The sequence below is a fragment of the Physeter macrocephalus genome, unplaced genomic scaffold, assembly GCF_002837175.3.
Source record: "Physeter macrocephalus isolate SW-GA unplaced genomic scaffold, ASM283717v5 random_669, whole genome shotgun sequence".
NCBI classification, from domain to species: domain Eukaryota; kingdom Metazoa; phylum Chordata; class Mammalia; order Artiodactyla; family Physeteridae; genus Physeter; species Physeter macrocephalus.
The window spans coordinates 9,131-19,495 of NW_021145931.1; the positions used below are offsets into that span (position 1 = coordinate 9,131).

General features: G+C 42.3%; 1 pseudogene; it reads left to right on the plus strand.

Moving 5' to 3' along the window:
* LOC114485161 (glycine cleavage system H protein, mitochondrial-like) overlaps nt 1–10,365 on the plus strand; it is a 37,193-nt pseudogene that overhangs the window by 9,120 nt on the left and 17,708 nt on the right.

Sequence of the window (10,365 nt, forward strand, 5' to 3'; positions counted from 1 at the left end):
AATGGCATTTTTCACAGAACTAGAACAAAAAATTGCACAATTTGTATGGAAATACAAAAGACCCCAAATAGCCAAAGAAATCTTGAGAAAGAAAAACGGAGCTGGAGGAATCAGGCTCCCGGACTTCAGACTATACTACAAAGCTACAGTAATCAAGACAGTATGGTAAGTAAGGTATTGGCACCAAAACAAAAATATAGATCAATGGAACAGGATGAAAAGCCCAGAGATAAACCCACGCCCATAGGGTCACCTTATTTTTGATAAAGGAGTCAAGAATATACAATGGATAAAAGCCAGCATCTTCCATAAGTGGTGCTGGGAAAACTGGACAGCTACATGTAAAAGAATGAAATTAGAACACTCCCTAACACCATACACAAAAATAAACTCAAAATGGGTTAAAGACCTAAATGTAAGGCCAGACACTATCAAACTCTTAGAGGAAAACATAGGCAGAACACTCTATGACATAAATCACAGCAAAATCCTTTTTGACTCACCTCCTAGAGAAATGGAAGTAAAAACAAAAATAAACAAATAGGACCTAATGAAACAAAAGCTTTTGCACAGCAAAAGAAACCATAAAAAAGATGAAAAGACAACCCTCAGAGAAAATATTTGCAAATGAAGCAACTGACAAAGGATTAATCTCCAAAATATACAAGCAGCTCATGCAGCTCAATATCAAAAAAACAAACAACACAATCCAAAAATGAAACAATAAATGCTGGAGAGGGTGTGGAGAAAAGGGAACTGTCTTGCACTGTTGGTGGGAATGTAAATTGGTACAGCCACTATGGAGAACAGTATGGAGGTTCCTTAAAAAACTAAGAATGGAACTACTGTATGATCCAGCAATCCCACTACTGGGCATATACCCTGAGAAAACTATAATTCTAGATGTGTCACATACCACAATGTTCATTGCAGCACTCTTTACAATAGCCAGGACCTGGAAGCAACCTAAGTGTCCATAGACAGATGAATGGGTAAAGAAGATGTGGCACATATATACAATGGAATATTACTCAGCCATAAAAAGAAATGAAATTGAGTTATAGATGAATGGGTAAAGAAGATGTGGCACATATATACAATGGAATATTACTCAGCCATAAAAAGAAATGATATTGAGTTATTTGTAGTGAGGTAGATGGAACTAGAGACTGTCATACAAAGTGAAGTAAGTCAGAAAGAGAAAAACAAATACTACATGCTAACTCATATATATTGAATCTAAAAAAAAAAATAGTTCTGATGAACCTAGGGGCAGGACAGGAATAAAGACACAGACATAGAGAATGGACTTGAGGACATGGGGAGGGGGAAGGGTAAACTGGGATGAAGTGAGAGAGTGGCATGGACTTATATACACTACCAAATGTAAAATAGATAGCTAGTGGGAAGCAGCTGCATCATTCGGGGAGATCAGCTCAGTGCTTTGTGACCACCTAGAGGGGTGGGATAAGGACGGTGGCAGGGAAGCACAAGAGGGAGGGGATATGGGGATATATGTATGCATAAAGCTGATTCACTTTTGTTATACAGCAGAAATTAACACAACATTGTAAAGCAATTGCACTCCAATAAAGATGTTTAAAAAAAATCTTTATGGCTATTTTAGTACTCGTTACAAGTTTGTACCCTTAAACACCATCAATCTTATCCCCCCACTCCCCATTCCTTGGTAACCACCATTTTACTCTGTTTCTTGGGATATTTTTTACAAGTTTGATTTTTTTAGTTTCTACATATAATATACAGTACTTGTCTTTCTCTGTCTGGCTAATTTCACTTAGCATAAGGTGCTCAAGGTCCATCCACGATGTTGCAAATAAATTTGTGTTGTTTTAAGCCACTAACTTTATGTAGTAATTTGTTACAGCAACAATAGAAAATGAATACAATAATGAAGACCCCTCTACCCACCGCCCAACTCTGTCAAATATAGCACTCAATACTTCATCCCCACAATTTTTCACTATTAAAATAATGCTGTAGTAAACATTCTTGTAGATAAGTCTTGGTGTCCATCCTTGATCATTTCCTTAGGATATTCCTAAAAAGGAATTGCTGAGTCAAAAGTTATGCACATTTTAAGATTTATAATATAAATTGCCAAATTACCCTCCAGAAAAGTCAAACCAATTTACAATCCAGATGTAAATGTCTGAGAATGCCCCTTTCTTCGCAACCTTGACAATACTGGATATTATGTTTTCCCCTATCTCAGTCAATCCAAAAGAAGTAACTGGTATTTTGTCATAATATCATGTATTATGGAATAGCAAAGGAAACTTTGCTGTAAGTCTTCCATGAAAATTGAGAGCAGTTGTTTGCAAGTGTCTGGACTTGTCACTGTCTTCCCCTAATTTGAGGGAGAACGTTGTGTTGTCAGCTCTCTTGTGAGCCAGATGCAGACATTTTAGAGACCCATGCACATTCTCTTTCTCAAAAAATTATCTTACACTATCACTACATATTACAAAAAAAAAACCTGTAATAACAAACAGGTGTGAAAGACTACGCTCATGGTAAACACTGAAAATGTTTAACTTTTGGAAAAGCTGACTATGCTGTCTTCTCATTTCCCCATAGAGTAGTAAAAAAACTTCACTATCTACTAGAGTTTGGGAACTACTCTCTGGAAAGTCTCCAAACACATGCAGGGATAAAACTGAGTATTAAAGGAAATTCATTTTCCTGTAAGCTCTTTAATCTCTTCTTCCTACCTAAGATTTCAATTCTTTGCACATAACTGTATCCTTTTCCCTCCCACTTTTTATTGTAGTAAAATATACATAGGGCTTCCCTGGTGGCACAGTGGTTGAGAGTCCGCCTGCCGATGCAGGGGACACGGGTTCGTGCCCCGGTCCGGGAAGATCCCACATGCCGCAGAGCGGCTGGGCCTGTGAGCCATGGCCGCTGGGCCTTCGCGTCCAGAGCCTGTGCTCCGCAACCGGAGAGTCCACAACAGTGAGAGGTCCGCGTACCGCAAAATAAAAACAAAAACAAAAACAAAAAACACATAAAATTAACCATCGCAAAACATTTTTTATCATATTCCACTGTTGTCTTCATTAATATTTTTCAAATGCTTATTGGCCATTAGCACTTCTAAAGTGAGATGATCATCTATTTCTTCTCTATGTATCCTTCTAGATTAAGGATATTAACCACTGATCATAGATACTGCAAATATTTTTCCCAACTTTTTTCCTATTAATTTTTTGGCAATTTTTTAACCATAGAGGAATTTATATATATTCCTAATATATAATTTTTTTCCTTTTTGTGTTTAGACAGGGCTTGCCCCCCTTAGGATCAGCTAAATATTTGCCTATGCTTTCTTTTAATTCTTTTGTTGTAGTATGTATTCTTTAACTTTTTAATTAACCTGGGTTTTTTTTTTTTCTTGCTGTGCAGCTCAGCTTGCAGGATTTCGGTTCCCCAACCAGGGATTGAATCCCTGGTTAGGGATAGAACCCGGGCCATGGAGGTGCAAGCCCAGAATCCTAACCATTAGCCCACCACGGAACTTCCTAACCTGGAATTTATTTTGGCACTTGATGTGTAGTAGGTCTCAACAATTTCTAAGCATCAGGCCTAGTTATTGCTTCAGTTACTTAACCAATGCCCAGTACAGTCACATTGTCAAAAGCCTTCAACTTCTGAGACACTGTAATACTGTGAGAAATAAAACTCAAGGTCAAGAAGACCTGGACTCTATTTATAACTCTGCCTCCTCGTCCAAAGCTCAGTTTCTCCTAACATGTCCCCAGGCCCTTGCACTGATGGCAGATAAAGGGACATGCAGGCAGGTGCAGGGACACAGAGTCCCTTTGCCTTTGCAGCCTACTCTCAGGGCCTGCACAAGGAGCTCCTGCCTGGCTTCCCAAAGGACTGAGAATTGCCAGTTGAAATTCTGTGTGCTGGGGACTTCCCTGGTGGCACGCTCGTTAAGACTCCGCCTGCCAACGCAGGGGACATGGGTTCGAACCCTGGTCTGGGAAGATCCCACATGCCATGGAGCAACTAAGCCCGTGTGCCACAGCTACTGAGCCTGCGCTCTAGAGCCCTCGAGCCACAACTACTGAGCCTGCATGCCACAGCTACTGAAGCCCACGCATCTAGAGCCCATGCTCCACAACAAGAGAAGCCACCGCAATGAGAAGCCCGCGCACCTTAACGAAGAGTAGCCCCCGCTTTCTGCAACTAGAGACTTTCCAGCTGTTCTATCTAGCCAGGTCTGAGAAGGTGCTGCTGAACCCTCCTTTTCAGCACTTCACCTTAGAAGTGTGCGGCCATTTCCACCCCCTTCCTCCTTTGCCAAACTTCAGACGCTGGGAAAACTCACAGGTGTTCAGGGTAAGCCAGAAACCCACTGATGCTAAATTTCAAGCCGGCCAAAACCAGTTCTAAATAGGTCAGTTAGCCACTTTCCCCTAGGTTGGAGTTCCTCAGGCTTGTGCCCTTCTTTTCCCAGAAAGATGGTCAGAGGTTTAGTTTAGTCTTGACTTTAAGAAATTCAGGGTGTGAGGTGGGGCCCTAAAGTTAACTTTTCTTACCCCTGCCTTTCTAAGTATTTTTCTGAGAAGCTCAAAGAAATCCACGTTGTCAGCAAAACTTTAACAGGGCAGCATTCTTCTTCTCTTACTTCTATTGTCCACCTGTTGGCAGGTTGCAAAGCACGTGTGGCTTATTCTCAACACATTCCTGAAAGCAGCAGCAACTTCTGAAACCCACCTCTTCTCTGCACGTCAGTTCTCCAACAGGGTCACAAACATTATCCCCAAAGCTCTGCTGTTCGGGTTGCGATTCATCTGCCACTCGTGAGGATCCTTGACACTTCAGGTAAGCTCCAATCTTAAAGGGTAAGAGTCTCAGATGCAAATGCTGGTGTCATTTTCTTTAATTTCCATACCAACTTAATTTCTGACTGAGGCTGAGCCCCCATTGGGCTGGTACTATAGACCAAATGTTTGTGTCCCCTGCAAAATTCATATGTTGACTCCTAACCCCCAATGTGATGGTATTGGAGGGTGGGGCCTTTGGCAGGTGATTAGGTCATTAGGATGGAGCACTCATGTTGGAATTGTTGTCAAACCCAAGTTCGTGTGCCTGACACGCAGTGAGGCCAAACAAACTGACCTGTTGGATTTGGGAGCAAAGAAAGTTTTATTGCAGGGCTGAGCAAGGAGAACAAGTGGCTTGTGCTCAAAAGACCTGAACTCCCCAATGGGTTTCAAGGAAGCATTTTTAAAGGCAAGGTGAGGGAGGGGAGTCACAGGGTGTGTGAATCGAACAATTGTGGTTGCTCCAGTAGGTCTGGGGGCTAAGTGCTCATGGTCATCAAGTAGTTAACTTCTTCCATTTGGTGGCGGTTTTAGCATCTGTAAAACAACTCAGGAAATGTGTAGCAGATATTGTTACCCAGGTGCTTCAGGGAGGAACTAAAAATTCTGTGACTGCCATATGGCTGTTTGTTTAAATTCTTAGCAGTTCTCCTGGCCCAACTGCTATTTTTGTCATTACATGTTCACATCCTTTCAATCATTAATTCTTGAGGCAGGCTTTTGTGACTTAGGGGAGGCCTGGGAGACTACAGCTTTTCTACAAACAAGAGGCGGGGGGAGGACATTGTGTGTGTGTGGGGGGGTCTGTTCTGGGAAGGCCCCATAGGGTCCTACTCCATCATAGAATTCGTGCCATTACAAAAGAGGCCCCAGAGAGCTTCCTCACTCCTTCTGTCGTGTAAGGAAACAGAAGTATGCCATCTATAAACCAAGAAGCAGGCTTTCGCTAGACACCAAGTCTGTTGATGCCTGGATCTTGGACTTCCCAGCCTCCAGAACTGTGAGAAATAAATGTCTAGTGTTTAAACTACCCAGTCCAAAATAAAAACAAAACAAAACAAAAATAAAAAATAAAATAAAATAAACTACCCAGTCCATAGTATTTTGTTATAGCAGCCCAAACAGACTAAGATCGCTGGCCTGGCGAACACTTCACCTCATTCTTGAAGATTGTGCTAAGTTTCCTGTATGTGTCCCCCACCAGGTCTGTGCCCATCCTTCACCCTGCTCTGTGCCCGGGAGGCTGACTTTGATGGGCCGTATCAGCTGGCTTCTCTTGCCCTCTGGTTTCTAGACCCCTTTTGAGTGGGTCATCTGTGATCTGCCAGTATCCCCTGACAGGATATGCTCCCCTTTTAGTCTAGAAGGCTTTGCAGATGGGGTCCACGTGCTTCTCAGTTGTCAGTCTAACCAGGTCACTGCACAGATGTCTACTGTCCTTGTCTGTGGAACCCTTCAGGTTTGACAGGTCATGGCTCCTCCTATTTGTTGCTTTAGATGGATACGAGAATATTAAGGGAGACGGCCTAGGTCTTGGCTGTGCAGATCTTTGCCAGTTTGTGGACCAGCAGTATTGGAATCACCTAGGAACTTTTTGGAAATGCAGACTCTCAGGCCCCGTCCAGACCTACTGAGTCAGAATCTACATTTTTAACAAGATCCCCTGTGATCTGTGTGTATATCCCAGTGTGAGAAGCCTTGGCCACCACACAGCCATTCTCTCTGGAGTCTTCCTACCTCCCCCATGGGGCTGTGGGGAAGCCAGACCCAGATTCCTACTACTCCAGGGTAGCAAATCGAGGCTATTTCTCTAGATTGGAGCAGGGAAGTTCCCCACCTCTCCTGTTTCTCCAAGATACTTTGTTCATTCTAGCAGATTTCATTCTCTCTTATCATGTCAAGGAACCCTTTAAGTCAATGATACTCAAGCTTGATTGCTCATTAGAATCACCAAAGGAGCACCTTAGGTCAATTAGAGTATTTGGTGGTGGGACCCAGGTGGCAGTGTTTTAAAAACTCCCCAGGTGATTCCAAGAGGAGCCAAGGTTGAGAGTTCTCTGGAGGGCTTAAAAATTTCAAAAGCAAAGTCCAGGAAGAACTCCAGGCTACTTTTGCTTAAAGGTAGAAAGAGGGAAAAATACAGAGAGAGAAACATCATTAATTAATAATTCAGAACATCCAGGCTCAGTAGCCACGTGAGCTGTCCCAGCACCATCTTGCTGGTCTTGATGATCAGGTCTCTGGTCTTCTCCTCATCTCTCTGGCTACTTCCTGCAAACCCTCTCATGATCTGCTCAAGTCTCCAGGGAAGAAAGTGAGCTCCTTGGAAGCCAGGTGCTCTCTCAAACTTCATTGTCTTCCCACAGCTCATAGTGAAGATGCTGAGGTCAGCATAAATTTATGCAAATATAATCGCTCCCTTTTCTGAACTCCTGCAGTGCTTATTGCCTGCGTTAATCATTTCTCAATAACCACCGCTGTCTTGTCTGCTTTTCCTTTTTACACTCTCGTACTGCAAATTCACTTTCCTTATGTGTATGTGTCTATGTCTTCTCTTCCCTAAAAGCCCATAGGCTTCTCAAAATCAGGATCTGGTCTTATCTCCCCCATGCCTACTGCAGTGCTTGGTAAGCACAGAACTCTGTCCATTGAGTGACATACTCAGAAGAACTGACTTGTGGTCACTCTTTGAGGACTGTTTCCCTCCGGGTTTATCTAGAACCCTTTTTTCTGGTCATAACTTTACTAGGTTCTTTTATTTTTTTCCCCTTTATGTTCAAGCTCATTTCTTTTTTTTTAAGTTTATTTTGTTGAACTATAGTTGATTTACAATGTTGTGTTAATTTCTACTGTACAGCAAAGTGATTCAGTTATACATATATATCCATTCTTTTTCCTATTTTTTCCATTATGGCTTATCACAGAATATTGAATATAGTTCCCTGTGTTATACAGTAGTAACTAGGTTCTTCTTAATGCATTCCTTTGGTCTTTCCTCTGCCTTGACTTGGTGTGATGAAAACATCAAAAGACAACCTAATTCCAGCTAAGATTCTATTAACTTGTTTCTAAAATTGGGAAAATAACTATGTCATTGTAGGGTTAATGAGATATTACAGGGAGCTCTGCCCTTGGAATGTATGTAGAAGCAAAATAAATGAAAATCATTCTGATTTTCCATTAGATAAAAGCTGCTTAAAAGGCTAATAGGTCAAAGGGCTCAAAGTATTAAGAAGAATGGGGCTCTATTTATTCACATTTAAAAACTGATTCAACTATTTATGGAATGTCTGCTACATACAAAGCAGTAGGCAATGTAAACCCTGTTTCCTAGGAGCACAGAAACTTTTTAACTCTAATAGCCACTTAACCACTTGAAGTTGTTTCCCCATCTGTAAAATGAAAATATTTATACCTATTACATAAGGTTATATGAAGATAAAATGAGACAGTGCTTGTAAGGTACATAGTATACTGCGAGTGCTCAATAAATGCCGACTGGGCTTCCCTGGTGGCGCAGTGGTTGCGCGTCCGCCTGCCGATGCAGGGGGACCGGGTTCGCGCCCCGGTCTGGGAGGATCCCACGTGCCGCGGAGCGGCTGGGCCCGTGAGCCATGGCCGCTGAGCCTGCGCGTCCGGAGCCTGTGCTCCGCAGAGGGAGAGGCCACAGCAGTGAGAGGCCCGCGTACCGCAAAAAAAAAATAAATAAATAAAATAAATGCCGACTATAATTCCTGGAGCTTGTTGATGATAAAGAAACCAGTTGGCCCTGGGAATCTTGGGCTGATGGTGATTTCCCTCATAACAACGCATACAATGCAAAGTTTTTACAATAGTTCTGCCTTAAGGAAGATTACGAATATGTTCCATCTGCAGAAAATACTTGCTGGAGTCTTACCTTTGAATCAAAAGCTGAGAGATTGTTCTTTCAAAATCCAATAGGTGGCACAAGGAGTACTGGCCAGGAGAGAGCTTTATCTTCCCACTTCCAGAGGGCCTTCATCTTGGACATGTCTTCCTAGTCTGTCACGTGGTCACTCCATAAGTAGCTGTGCATAATAGACTCTTCAAATATACAGACCATGGTTATTATGAGTTTTCCTTAAAGAAAAAAGAGATGTGGTCTAGAAAGCAGTTGAGAATGAGTCCAGTTTTTCCCAAATATTTCCCCTAAATATTCCACTCATCTGAAACTAGTTAATTACACTAAACTACTTAAATTCCAAATTGCCCTTATATGAAAGTTAAATACCGTTGTCTATAAATGTATTTCTTATAGAGACACATGGTCCAAAAATCTAGTAGAAGGTCTGTCATCATTATATTAACAATGCCAACTCTGTCATCACTGGGTGGTGTGGATGCTAAAGCAGTGGGCACTGGTCGATGAGCTGGGGTAGTGGGGGAAGATGGTCTGCCGTATTTGCTAATTTCTGTAGATGTTTCCACCATGGCCAGTTTCAAGTGCTAAGATGAAGTCCCATACACAGAGTAGGGAAGAGATGAGCACAATATCCTGATCAGGTAATTCCAAACTCTTATTTTAGAAATATTTCCATTATCATCAGAAGTGCTAATAAAATACCCATATTGACGATTTGGGGCTTCCTTTTCTCTTTCCTCTGATCAAAAAGCAGAGAGTGGGGCTTCCCTGGTGGCGCAGTGGTTGCGCGTCCGCCTGCCAATGCAGGGGAACCGGGTTCGCGCCCCGGTCTGGGAGGATCCCACATGCCGCGGAGCGGCTGGGCCCGTGAGCCATGGCCGCTGGGCCTGCGCGTCCGGAGCCTGTGCTCCGCAACGGGAGAGGCCACAACAGTGAGAGGCCCGCGTACCGCAAAAAAAAAAAAAAAAAAAGCAGAGAGTGGGAATGAAAAATGGGAGGAAGAGTAGACTACTAGACTCACCCAAACTGAATGATTGGCCTTAAGTTAAGGGGGTTAAGGGGTGACCTACTTGATCATTTTACCCACCTCAGCTTGACACATAACAGAGTCAAAGCTCTATAATGTGTAGCTCTCTGACTTGCTATTAAAGAGGTAATATATTAAATACAGAATTCAGGTTAGGAAGGGACAATCCACTCCAATTTCAGACAGCTCTAATTGTTCCTTTATATCATGTCAAAATCTCCTTGCTTCTATTTACAATAGCCAGGACATGGAAGCAACCTAAGTGTCCATCGACAGATGAATGGATAAAGAAGATGTGGCACATATATACAGTGGAATATTACTCAGCCATAAAGAGAAATGAAATTGAGTTATCTGTAGTGAGGTGGATGGACCTAGAGTCTGTCATACAGAGTGAGGTAAGTCAGAAAGAGAAAAATAGATACCGTGTGCTAATATATATATATGGAATTTAAAAAAAATGGTTCTGATAAACCTATGCGCAGAACAGGAATAAAGATGCAGACGTAGAGAATGGACTTGAGGACACAGTGGGGGAAGGGTAAGCTGGGACAAAGTGAGAGAGTGGCATGGACATATATACACTACCAAATGTA